This window comes from Schistocerca piceifrons, chromosome 2 (genome assembly GCF_021461385.2).
Source record: "Schistocerca piceifrons isolate TAMUIC-IGC-003096 chromosome 2, iqSchPice1.1, whole genome shotgun sequence".
Classification (NCBI taxonomy): Eukaryota; Metazoa; Arthropoda; class Insecta; order Orthoptera; family Acrididae; genus Schistocerca; species Schistocerca piceifrons.
Window position 1 is genome coordinate 779,413,067 of NC_060139.1, and position 13,525 is coordinate 779,426,591.

The 13,525-nt window shown below is 42.3% G+C and overlaps 1 protein-coding gene and 1 non-coding gene across 10 annotated transcripts in view; one reads left to right on the forward strand and one right to left on the reverse strand.

The window, feature by feature from the left end:
• The window catches only part of LOC124777617 (sodium bicarbonate cotransporter 3), a 960,712-nt gene that overhangs the window by 523,759 nt on the left and 423,428 nt on the right, over window positions 1-13,525 (forward strand). The window lies entirely within an intron of this gene.
• On the reverse strand, window positions 2,515-2,589 carry Trnap-cgg. The gene has a single exon. It is a non-coding gene; the product is annotated as a tRNA-Pro (tRNA).

Genomic DNA, 13,525 nt, shown 5'->3' on the forward strand with positions numbered 1-13,525 from the left:
TAGTTACCCTTCCTCAAGACAAACACACAGTTCGTTACTGTAACACTGTTATCACTGTATTAAAAACTTAAGATTATACCTCTCACTGAGTAGATCATGACAGCATTTTAAATTTTTAAATACGGTCAATAATTATATGAAATAGCGATAGTTAAATTATTTTTACCTCTGCAAGCTGTTAGATAGGCTGGGTCAGTTGTTCAGTGATATTGATGACACTGATTTTCTTGTAACCGTACATTTTATTCCTTTCACACCCATCAAATGAAATAATTAATTTGAGATCTGGACAAAATATTATAATATGTTTACACAGAATCGTTTGGAAACAGATCCAGTGAATTTGCTAAATGTGAAGCTAAAACTGTCAGCGATAGTCATCTGATTGAATTATTCAAATTATTTACCTGAAAAGAATTTCACTCGCGAACGATGGACGCACCAGAGATACTGGCAGAAGTAAAGCTGTGAGGACGGAGCGTGAGATGTGCTTGGGTAGCTCAGATGGTAGAGCACTTGCCCGCGAAAGGCAAAGGTCCCGACACAGTTTTAATCTTCCAGGAAGTTTCGGACGCACCAGAAATTCACTCGAACTGATAACTACAATTTCTATAGACCTGACAAGAAATTTAATATAACATAATGCATTCCTACAATACTGCCAACCCAAGGTGTTACATTCTGTCTGGTAATTTTTAGCTATCCGTACCTCAGGCGGTAAAAACGGAATCCTCACGGCATCACTACGTTGTCCGCCTGTTAAGACCCCTTTTCCTCAGAAACGGGTAAAGGCATCAAATTGAAATTTATGTCAAATATTAAGTCTACAGTCCCTTGGCGGGGTAAAAAAATTAAGCTTCTAAGTCAATGCAGTCAAAAGATACGGCCCTTTGTCAGACGTTTTGATACAAATTCGTTCGTGAAAAACTATTGCAAACCCCCGGTGTTTTAGTGTAGATACAGCGTGAATATAAGTGGTGCATAATGTTTAGTCCGTGAAGGAAATATCACGCCTACAAATGAATTAAAAAAAGAAACTCCGCTATTGAGAAACTTCACCCTGAGAAATACAGTAGAGGAGATATCTAGTCGTGATGATATTCTACGCTAACTTAATTAGGAAATCGATAATATTGACTAGATATACTAATAGAATGAAAAATTACTTGTTTTCAGACAGCATAGAAATGAAATAAATGTATAAAATCAACCTAGCTTTGAGATTGGGAGAACTTGTGTGACTTCCCTCAAAAAAAAAAACCCTCTTTGTTACACGGACGCACTAAGTTGATTGATACTGATTAGCCTCGTGAAATAGAAGACCTCCACCCTGACTGGCACTAACAGTAAAGAGCTCAGAGAATAAGCAAGTGGAACACAACACATATACTGTGATTGTTTCCCTATCTGCCGAGCGGTGGTGCGTATGTCACCGATTGCAGTCTCGATCAGCTCGGTGCTGCTAGTTGCCATGGAGACGATGTAAACTGCATACCTGTAAATTCTGTTTACACAGTTGGATAATATACCTTCCGCAAATTCGAAGAGCTGAAACTACTTCAGTTCAACACAGAACACGAGTCGAGATCTTTGTTTGCTCTTAAGGGGAGTTGGAACACCTTATCCCGACAATGTTAAATTTAGTTACTTGGCTTTCCTGTATTTCAGGAAACACTGTAACCATTACCATGAAACTTTTACAGGACATTGAACTGTATATTCTTAGTCTAGTGAACTACAATAACTGCTTTTCAACCACTGCTTTGGGAAAAACAATTTATCAACTACACGGTTAAAATGTTGTGTACTTTTTTGTACGTTATCATAAATAATTTTAATTGTACGTAACATTATGTTCTTCTTTGAGTTCAGTTGACTCAGGATATGTATGTTATTACTTCCTGAGAATTTGAATACTCTACTCGAAGTGGTCTCTGAGATTTAGGGAAAAATGCAACAGAAAATGCAAATTTTCAGGAACGGCTTCTGAAGTTTCAAAAGACTGTAACTCACTCAATATATGCTTAATTTATTTTTGGTCACTCAGAGGCACCCTGCACCATACTATATATAATTCTCTTGATCTTTTTCCAAATTTTTTCCTTCTTTTCTTCTTTCTGGACTCCTTAGTGGCCAACTGTGCGGCAGACTCTGTTTTATCAATGCGAACCTTGTCCATCTGTTAAAGTTCTCTGATGCAGTTTGCTCCAGGATTAATTCCCATAATCTGTAGCTCTTTCACCCTACCAACGTTGCCATCATTAAAAGCAATAACAGCTTCACTGACCCCCACTTTAGTGTCTTCATTCCATCGGAAACATTTTTTGGCAAGCGAGTCCATATAAGATTATTGAACGACTCATTGGGATTGTCAGTCTGACCATGCAGGACACTTCTTCAGTAATTCAGGGTTTCCCAGGTCTCTGTAAATAGGTTTTATGATATCCATAACTACTGCTGGGATAGAATGCTGATTTCTGTATGAACTGGAATTTGCTGGCAGATTAAAACTGTTTGCCGGACCGAGACTCGAACTCGGGACCTTTGCCTTCCGCGGGCAAGTGCTCTACCAACTGAGCTACCCAAGCACGACTCACGCCCCGTCCTCACAGCTCCACAGTTCTGCAAGGTTCGCAGGAGAGCTTCTGTAAAGTTTGGAAGGTAGGAGACGAGGTACTGGCGGAAGGGAAGCAGTGAGGACGTGGCGTGAGTCGTTCTTGGGTAGCTCAGTTGGTAGAGCACTTGCCTGCGAAAGGTAAAGGTCCCGAGTTCGAGTCTCGGTCCGGCACACAGTTTTAATCTGCCAGGAAGTTTCATATCAGCGCACACTCCGCTGCAGAGTGAAAATCTCAGTCTGTATGAACTGCTTGAGTACTGGGCATTGCGGTAATTGTGCCATAAACCAGGTTCAGCAGATGACAGTCTGAGGAAGAAGGTAGCCCATACTGCCTGCTTCATTTTCAACAAATCCTCAGTATTATTTCTAATGGCCATCCCATAATACTGCTGTAGTTCATCAATCATTTTGTCTGTCGACCTGCCTCTTATGGTTTTACCATCAGAAAGTTTCTTGTCTCTCAAACTTTGTTTCAACTTTCTCAACCTGCTGCCAATCCTCTTATGGACATAACTAACACTGTTAACCTTTATAACACAGCAATCCACAGCCTTTTATAATAAAAACTACCAATTTTATTAGATCTTGAAGTAATGCACGTAAAAATTTTAACTTTTTCAACCAGTGTAGATTATGTTTAAAAAAACAAAATAGAATACTTCCCATGTGGGTTTATAAGTGATATATACATATAATTTGAGTCGGAGAATTGTAAATTTTATAATGAGACAAAATTCCGAAAATGTGAAAAAATATTTTTTTCGTTCTAACTCCCCTTAAACCATGAACAGAAACTCAAGTATCCGTTCGTAAAAAACGTACTGCAACATGCCTCAGACTCCGGAGAGAAGAAAAGAATCGGCCCTCTGCTTACAGAGAAACGACTTAAGTCGCTCCTAGTGCTGAAATAGATGCTTTGCAAATTCTGACAGTGAGACTCTCCACTGACGCTTTTGTCAGCAAAGTCTCTTAAGTCTCTCCCGCGTGACGTGCCCTCTTTTGACACGCGTAGATGCAGTACACATGTTTGCAGCATGGCTACCGGCACACAAGTGTGCTCTCCCTGCGACGAATCCCCGCGCCCGTTGCAAAAGCAGCGCCTCTCACTAAACGCGTCACGAAGCTACCATCCAATCGCCTTCAGTTCATACTCCATACAGAACGCCGTTCTAGAACATTCTAAAACTCCACCTACGACTAAGGACACCACCAATCCAATTCACTTATCTGGTTTTTGGCTGGAAACGTCAACTCGCGTCCGCTGTTCGTGACCCCTGCGCATTCCTAGCTATTAAAAGGCTGCCTCCTTTTCTTATAAAATGTTATCGCTCTCCATCCTCTTCTCCCAGCCTCCGGTTGTTTATCGGGAGGAGTGCGTCTAGCCTCAATTCTCATGGCCCACCGCAGGGAGACCGCCTGTAGGACAACAAAGTCTATGCCACCACACTGTTTTCTACAGAGCAGTAATAACATCGATCTCGGTCGAACAGGACACGTCTAGTATTGCAAACCGCCTTTGTGCCAATAGCCAGCTCCTCAGGGACGCTTAGCCTTCACCACTCCCTGCTGTCAGCGTCCTGCTCAAATTAACTGCCAAGCAAGCAACGCTACAGAAAAATGCTAGTGCTACCCAGTACCAACCAAAAGTAATGATCAATTATGTGATCACACATTTTCAATCGAGATCTCCTATCGAGTAAATTAGGCAAACGAACTGGTGTAATGTTACATGTACGGAGGAAAAATACTGCTGCGAAGTAATTGTTGACAGCCGGCAGTGGTGGCCGAGCGGTTCTAGGCGCTACAGTCTGGAACCGCGCGACCGCTACGGTCGCAGGTTCGTATCCTGCCTCGGGCATGGGGTGTGTGATGTCCTTAGGTTAGTTAGGTTTAAGTAGTTCTAAGTTCTAGGGGACCAATGACCTCAGAAATTAAGTCCCATAGTGCTCAGAGCCCCCCCCCCCATGAACCATGGACCTTGCCGTTGGTGGGGAGGCTTGCGTGCCTCAGCGATACAGATAGCCGTACCGTAGGTGCAACCACAACGGAGGGGTATCTGTTGAGAGGCCAGACAAACGTGTGGTTCCTGAAGAGGGGCAGCAGCCTTTTCAGTAGTTGCAAGGGCAACAGTCTGGATGATTGACTGATCTGGCCTTGTAACAATAACCAAAACGGCCTTGCTGTGCTGGTACTGCGAACGGCTGAAAGCAAGGGGAAACTACAGCCGTAATTTTTCCCGAGGGCATGCAGCTTTACTGTATGATTACATGATGATGGCGTCCTCTTGGGTAAAATATTCCGGAGGTAAAATAGTCCCCCATTCGGATCTCCGGGCGGGGACTACTCAAGAGGATGTCGTTATCAGGAGAAAGAAAACTGGCGTTCTACGGATCGGAGCGTGGAATGTCAGATCCCTTAATCGGGCAGGTAGGTTAGAATATTTAAAAAGGGAAATGGATAGGTTGAAGTTAGATATAGTGGGAATTAGTGAAGTTCGGTGGCAGGAGGAACAAGACTTCTGGTCAGGTGACTACAGGGTTATAAACACAAAATCAAATAGGGGTAATGCAGGAGTAGGTTTAATAATGAATAGGAAAACAGGAATGCGGGTAAGCTACTACAAACAGCATAGTGAACGCATTATTGTGGCCAAGATAGATACGAAGCCCACGCCTACTACAGTAGTACAAGTTTATATGCCAACTAGCTCTGCAGATGACGAAGAAATTGAAGAAATGTATGATGAAATAAAAGAAATTATTGAGATTGTGAAGGGAGACGAAAATTTAATAGTCATGGGTGACTGGAATTCGAGTGTAGGAAAAGGGAGAGAAGGAAACATAGTAGGTGAATATGGATTGGGGGACAGAAATGAAAGAGGAAGCCGCCTGGTCGAATTTTGCACAGAGCACAACATAATCATAACTAACACTTGGTTTAATAATCATGAAAGAAGGTTGTATACATGGAAGAACCCTGGCGATACTAAAAGGTATCAGATAGATTATATAATGGTAAGACAGAGATTTAGGAACCAGGTTTTAAATTGTAAGACATTTCCAGGGGCAGATGTGGACTCTGACCACAATCTATTGGTTATGACCTGTAGATTAAAACTGAAGAAACTGCAAAAAGGTGGGAATTTAAGGAGATGGGACCTGGATAAACTAAAAGAACCAGAGGTTGTACAGAGATTCAGGGAGAGCATAAGGGAGCAATTGACAGGAATGGGGGAAATAAATACAGTAGAAGAAGAATGGGTAGCTTTGAGGGATGAAGTAGTGAAGGCAGCAGAGGATCAAGTAGGTAAAAAGACGAGGGCTAGTAGAAATCCTTGGGTAACAGAAGAAATATTGAATTTAATTGATGAAAGGAGAAAATATAAAAATGCAGTAAGTGAAACAGGCAAAAAGGAATACAAACGTCTCAAAAATGAGATCGACAGGAAGTGCTAAGCAGGGATGGCTAGAGGACAAATGTAAGGATGTAGAGGCCTATCTCACTAGGGGTAAGATAGATACCGCCTACAGGAAAATTAAAGAGACCTTTGGAGATAAGAGAACGACTTGTATGAATATCAAGACCTCAGATGGAAACCCAGTTCTAAGCAAAGAAGGGAAACCAGAAAGGTGGAAGGAGTATATAGAGGGTCTATACAAGGGCGATGTACTTGAGGACAATATTATGGAAATGGAAGAGGATGTAGATGAAGATGAAATGGGAGATATGATACTGCGTGAAGAGTTTGACAGAGCACTGAAAGACCTGAGTCGAAACAAGGCCCCCGGAATAGACAATATTCCATTGGAACTACTGACGGCCGTGGGAGAGCCAGTCGTGACAAAACTCTACCATCTGGTGAGCAAGATGTATGAAACAGGCGAAATACCCTCAGACTTCAAGAAGAATATAATAATTCCAATCCCAAAGAAAGCAGGTGCTGACAGATGTGAAAATTACCGAACTATCAGCTTAATAAGTCACAGCTGCAAAATACTAACACGAATTCTTTACAGACGAATAGAAAAACTAGTAGAAGCCAACCTCGGGGAAGATCACTTTGGATTCCGTAGAAACACTGGAACACGTGAGGCAATACTGACCTTACGACTTATCTTAGAAGAAAGATTAAGGAAAGGCAAACCTACGTTTCTAGCATTGGTAGACTTAGAGAAAGCTTTTGACAATGTTGACTGGAATACTCTCTTTCCAATTCTAAAGGTGGCAGGGGTAAAATACAGGGAGCGAAAGGCTATTTACAATTTGTACAGAAACCAGATGGCAGTTATAAGAGTCGAGGGACATGAAAGGGAAGCAGTGGTTGGGAAGGGAGTAAGACAGGGTTGTAGCCTCTCCCCGATGTTGTTCAATCTGTATATTGAGCAAGCAGTAAAGGAAACAAAAGAAAAATTCGGAGTAGGTATTAAAATTCATGGAGAAGAAATAAAAACTTTGAGGTTCGCCGATGACATTGTAATTCTGTCAGAGACAGCAAAGGACTTGGAAGAGCAGTTGAATGGAATGGACAGTGTCTTGAAAGGAGGATATAAGATGAACATCAACAAAAGCAAAACAAGGATAATGGAATGTAGTCTAATTAAGTCGGGTGATGCTGAGGGAATTAGATTAGGAAATGAGGCACTTAAAGTAGTAAAGGAGTTTTGCTATTTGGGGAGCAAAATAACTGATGATGGTCGAAGTAGAGAGGATATAAAATGTAGGCTGGCAATGGCAAGGAAAGCGTTTCTGAAGAAGAGAAATTTGTTAACATCCAGTATAGATTTAAGTGTCAGGAAGTCATTTCTGAAAGTATTCGTATGGAGTGTAGCCATGTACGGAAGTGAAACATGGACGATAAATAGTTTGGACAAGAAGAGAATAGAAGCTTTCGTAATGTGGTGCTACAGAAGAATGCTGAAGATTAGATGGGTAGATCACATAACTAATGAGGAAGTATTGAATAGGATTGGGGAGAAGAGAAGTTTGTGGCACAACTTGACCAGAAGAAGGGATCGGTTGGTATGACATGTTCTGAGGCATCAAGGGATCACCAATTTAGTATTGGAGGGCAGCGTGGAGGGTAAAAATCGTAGAGGGAGACCAAGAGATGAATACACTAAGCAGATTCAGAAGGATGTAGGTTGCAGTAGGTACTGGGAGATGAAAAAGCTTGCACAGGATAGAGTAGCATGGAGAGCTGCATCAAACCAGTCTCAGGACTGAAGACCACAACAACAACAGTGCTCAGAGCCATTAGAACCATTTTTTAAGTAATTGTTGACAAAAAAATTGGATGCGTTGAGTCGTTTCCAATTTGATTAGTATTGACGTTATCCAATCAGTGAGTTGGGCGTGCAAATTCAAGCACCTGCACGCGTTAAAATGCAGTAATGCACGGACATCTGGGAATCCATGATTCACCTCTTCACCGGGGAAAAATTAGTTCCAGTTTCGGCCACCAGATGAAAATCTGGAGCTATACAGCATGTCATCGACGTCTTTGGTGCTCACGTCGAACAAATTGTTCAAATGGCCCTGAGCACTATGGGATTAACATCTGAGGTCATCAGTCCCCTAAAACTTAGAACTACTTACACCTAACTAACCTAAGGACGTCACACACATCCAAGCCCGAGGCAGGATTCGAACCTGCGACCGTAGCACTCGCGCGGTCCCTGACTTAAGTGCCTAGAACTGCTCGGCCACATCGGCCGGCTCACCTCTTCTACTACTTATAATGTGCCTTTATACGAAGTGATAAATTGAAGCTATGTGCGCATAAGTCGTTCTTGTCCAATTTGAGAAAAATGTCTCTCGGCAAGCTGCTTGAATTTGCGTGCGCAACGACCTGATTGGCTAACTTCAACGATAATTAAATCGGAAACGGCGCAATTTCTTAACAATTATTTCTCAGCACAACCTGCCATGCAACGCCTTTACAAGCTTGCCAGACTCTTTCAGACCACTCTGTATGTACCAGTCGAGACTGCTAACAGTAACCTGTACGCAGGAACTGCAGGTTAATCTTATAACAACAACGAGCTCTTTGATAAGCGGGAGGCGTGTACGCTTTGTTTGGGCTGGCTGTTGCGTGAGTCAGAGGACGGCCGCTGCGTGGTAAGGGCGCGCGAGCACAGGTGCGCCGTCGCAGACTCAGGCTGTCCGTGACGGAGTTCGACGACCGCCAGTGTAAACAAACAAGCCGTGAGGAGGGGAAGGGGGGGGGGGCGCTCAGCGCAGCCTCCGTGGCCTTCCTTGGCTGCGCGTCTTCGGCCTTGCACAGGTCCACGTGGGGCACGCACCCAGAATGAAGTACATTGTTTTACCTCCCCTGTCCTCTTACGGAACTTCGCTTTAATTCCACGGACAGAGCGGCAAATACCTCTCTCCTCCGACCCGATAAATTTCCACGCAAGCCTTTATGCACAATCTCCTGATTTGCATATCCTGATATGCTGTCAGAGATCTGGCGGCAACATGTCTAGCTTACAAGGGAACCGCACGACCGTCGCCTCACCTATTTGATTCATACTAACAGGATGTGTAGGGTGCGACTACGACTTCAACAAATGTCAACAGAAGAAGCGACTCTCAACCGTTCTCGAGAGAATCGAGTTTGAAAATATTCCACGTATAACCATTTTCGAGAAAATCGAGTTCGAAAATTTTTCGAGTGATTACGTATTTTGTACGGTTGCTACTACTACAGAAGTCCGCAGTCCAGCGTCTTAGGTGGCTAGTTCCAGTAGCGCGTTCCAGTAGACAATGGGTTGGATGTACATGTTTGCACTTCTTTTTTTCTTCCCATGTAACTGTTATGACCATGAAAACCGTCGTTATTGAAATGTTCACTTATTATTTTCATAATCTTTATTTTGAAAAAAAAAGAAAAAATTCATAATTAGATTGAAAAAAAGGGGTACCCGAGAACTTTCAATCAAATCAATATAGTCATTTTATTTATGTTATTTCATATATATACGTGACAAGTACAGGTTGCCACCTATGGAACAATGTGTGAATCAGGATAATGATAATCACAGAAACATGGAATTACAGCACTTGTAATGAACGCCGAATCTTTTCCTGTGCATGGTTTTCTTTTTCAATGTGTCTGTTGCAAAACAAACGTCGGTTGTATTCGTAAGCGGTTGTCGATCCTCACACAATTTCGGGGCGTCCCACGCATACTTCTTGTGAGAGTTACGTGGGAATGAAATAAAAAGAGTACCGATTCACAGACCTCGCGCCTTACGAAATATTGAGAATTGCTTCTTGCTCTTTATATATGTTGATGCCTACACGCCACTTAACTACAAAACATTTTGTAACGACGTAGTTTCCTAAGTAAAAAAGTATTTTCTTTAGTTCATAGGTTCAAAATATCGCTACAGTTGTAAGGTTCTTTTATTTAACATACGACCAGTTTCGGGCTCTTTACGCCCATCTTCAGGTGTCGTAACTTGGTGCTGTGACCCCGAGCGGCGCGGCGGACGTGTACAAGACGAGGTGTGCTACCAACGAGCGCAGAACATTCCTTAGTTCAGGAATGAGTTAAATACATTGTAGCCGTTCCACTTGAACAAGGATAGAAATAATTCATCGTGATGTAATGTGTCCCAAGTATTTAGGGACAAAATTACACCCAGTGCGATTAACTCAAAACGTACACCCCTTATATTTTGTAAACCTATCTAATCGGCCTGTTCGGCTAAAGATAGCAGGTAGAGGAACACGTAAATTTTGTGACTAATGCTCTTTACCCTTGTATTAATCAAAAATCGAAGCAAGTATGTTCTTTTTAATGGAGCTATTTATTAACGACTTCAAAAACAATTGGATTTTTTAAACTCTGCGTTATGCAGAATACAATGTATTTCTTTTTTGTTTACGGGATCATGTTTCACACGTATGTGTCATCTTGTATGGGTCAAATTTATTTCAGTACAATATCATACAAAGTCCACGGTCGTTTTCCTTTTAATTCAGTTTTAAAAGTCATTACGTTACCCAAAAAATATTTAATATACTGTTGCAGCTTGATGAATACATTTCTACACACGTACGTGACTCTTCTGTTCTTACATTAATCCCTCAATTCCATGTAGACCATTTTTTGGCCCAAGCATTATATTCATGTCTTCAACAGTTTTTTTAATGAAGAGAGGAATTCTGTTGATGTTGAAAAACGTCGATGAGTATATGTATCGTGCAACACTTAAAGAGATCTTTGCTGGACACTCTGGAACTAACACCACCTATAATGGTAATGACACGCTTTGGTATTATGAAAATATTATTCGTGAAAGATGAGTTACCCTAAAACTTACAAAACATTTTTATGAATGTAAACATGCAGAAAAAACTAACGTTTTTTATTTTTAAATCCCCTGTTAGTTATACTCCGGCGAACTGTAAAAGTAGCTGGGGACTAAAGCACTTAATTGATTCATGGCTATGGGTTTTCCAAACGAGGTTCTGCCTCATCAGTAGATCCTAACAACAACTGAATACTATTTATTGTATTTCGTTGTTTGAATAAACTATTTCTATGGTTTCTGAAGTTCTTTGATAAGGGTTGCATTGCGTGTACGGATAATCAGTATCCGTTTGTCTTGAACCATCTGTTGGGATTTTCAGTATTAACTGCCATTCCAGCAAGAAGCTGGCACTATTTTCCGTTCCCATACCTGTACCATCTATCATGGTGTATAAAACTAAACTCCTTCCGAACAGGCCATGAAGGCCCAACGGTACCGACCGGCCGCCATGTCATCCTCAGACCATAGGCATTACTCGATGCGAATATGGAGGGGCATGTGGTCAGCACGCCGCTCTCCCGGCCGTATGCCAGTTTCCGAGACTGGAGCCGCTACTTCTCAATCAAGTAGCCCCTCTGCTTGCCTCACAAGGGCTGAGTCCACCCCGCTTGCCAACAACGCTCGGCAGACCGGATGGTCACCAATCCAAGTGGTAGCCCATCCCGACAGCGCTTAACGTCGGTGATCTAACGGGAACTGATGTTACCACTGCGGCAAGGCCGTTGGCATCATGGTGTATAATGTAAACAATGAAACGTCCAAGGTAGAACCATCATCATGTCTGAATGCTTCAAATTGTGATCGGCAATTGTTTGTGCTGTGATTGGTATGGCCATGAAAGTTTAATTTTCGGTGTACAGTCACAGATGCTGACAAGGAAAAAAATGCGATCTTATAGTGGCAGCTACGCACATTTGCAACAAACCGAAACTTATATGGTCATATAATACACAGATCACGATATAACGACGTGAGGGGGCGTCCCTACAAGTAATAGGTTTCGTCGACTTGCTGGAACTAACTGCTCTGCTGCGTGCAACGGCGGCTGCGCCAGGTTGGAAACACAATTTGCTGATTCAGAGCTCCACCCGACTGCTGACGGGGCGAGACGATCGTTGCTGAGGCAGTCGCAACGGAGACGAAATGAACTCCGGCAGAACTTCAGGTTGGAGTAGTTCCGCTAGTTCACTGCTCTTCTCTCGCCAAATTACGAGACTTCTCCTCACACGCGCCGGATAGGCAAATGTGACGAGTCAAAGTTTCAGCTTTGACTTTGGGGAGAATTCTGGACTGGTCTGGAAGGAAACTCTTCTACGTAAACCTACGGAAAAAAGTGGGGGCGCTATATTTACGTACTTTTAAGGCTATGTTTTACAACTTTTTTTACATTAAATGAATTCGCAATTGCGAATAAGGACAACCATCAGCTGTAGAATGGAATGACGACAATGAAAATTTGTGCAGGACTTCCGGTTTATCGCTTCATTGTCGTCATTACATACTACAGCTGATAGTTGTCCTTATTCACAATTGCGCATTCTATTTTGGGTCACATTCCCGTTGTTTACTGTTAATGGTTAAATGACGTTCGACGTTCTTCATCTCTTTACATGAGCTAGGCCTAAGCAACCACCAATAAATAGTGCTTGTAACCAGAGGCCTAGGACATGTACAGTCTGTTAAGTAAGAGTGTAGTCGCTATTTGGTTCACTGACGAAAATGAAGATTGGATTCTGCAGGAGGACAATGATCCAACGCACCGCAGCAAGCTTGCAGCAACTGGAAAAAAAGGAGAAAGGTGTGCAGGTACTGGATTGGCTCTCACAGTCGCCTGACGCTAATCCTATTGAAAATTTATGGTCTTACATCAAAAGGAAGTTATGAGGAAAAAGATCTTCACCTTTAAACAGATGTCAAAAGCAAGTTCCACACATTTCAAGGTGTCAGTCATGTGAAAACGCGAAAAACTCGGCTTGAAACGTGCCTCGGACATACTAAAAAATTATCGACGCTGCGGGTGACTGGGCGTATTATTCATTGTAGTTGCATTTTTCTTTTGTTCATATATGATGTATGTATATGTTTTAGTTTGTTGTCAGATACATTTTTCTACTGATTAACCCGCATATTCACCACAATCTTACTTAACAGACTGTAAATTAAAAGCTTGTGACATACAATCTTTGGGGAGGCGCCTTTGACTAGTAAACAAAACCCAGCCTCTGCTTGAATTTTGAATAAAAATCATCAGCAATTGTGGCCGAATTCCGGCATTACGAGTCAGCTTTTTCTGCCAACGGACTTGTCAAAGAGGACGGAGGAACAGATAGACGTATGGGGCACCGTCTTGCCGCAGATATCGGTAACAGACCGTGAAAATCGAACGAAACGTCAATGATCAACGATCAACGGCATGAGGATGCAGAAGTCAGTGGAAACTACTGCATTAAAGATACACAGTGTGTATCCATAGGACATGTGGCGTGGACTTAAAGAAAAACAAGTGACACGATTATCTCTTTATCGGGAAAACATTCCGGATTAGACCCCCTTTAGGATCCTCCGGAGAGCACTCCTCAGGAAGTTT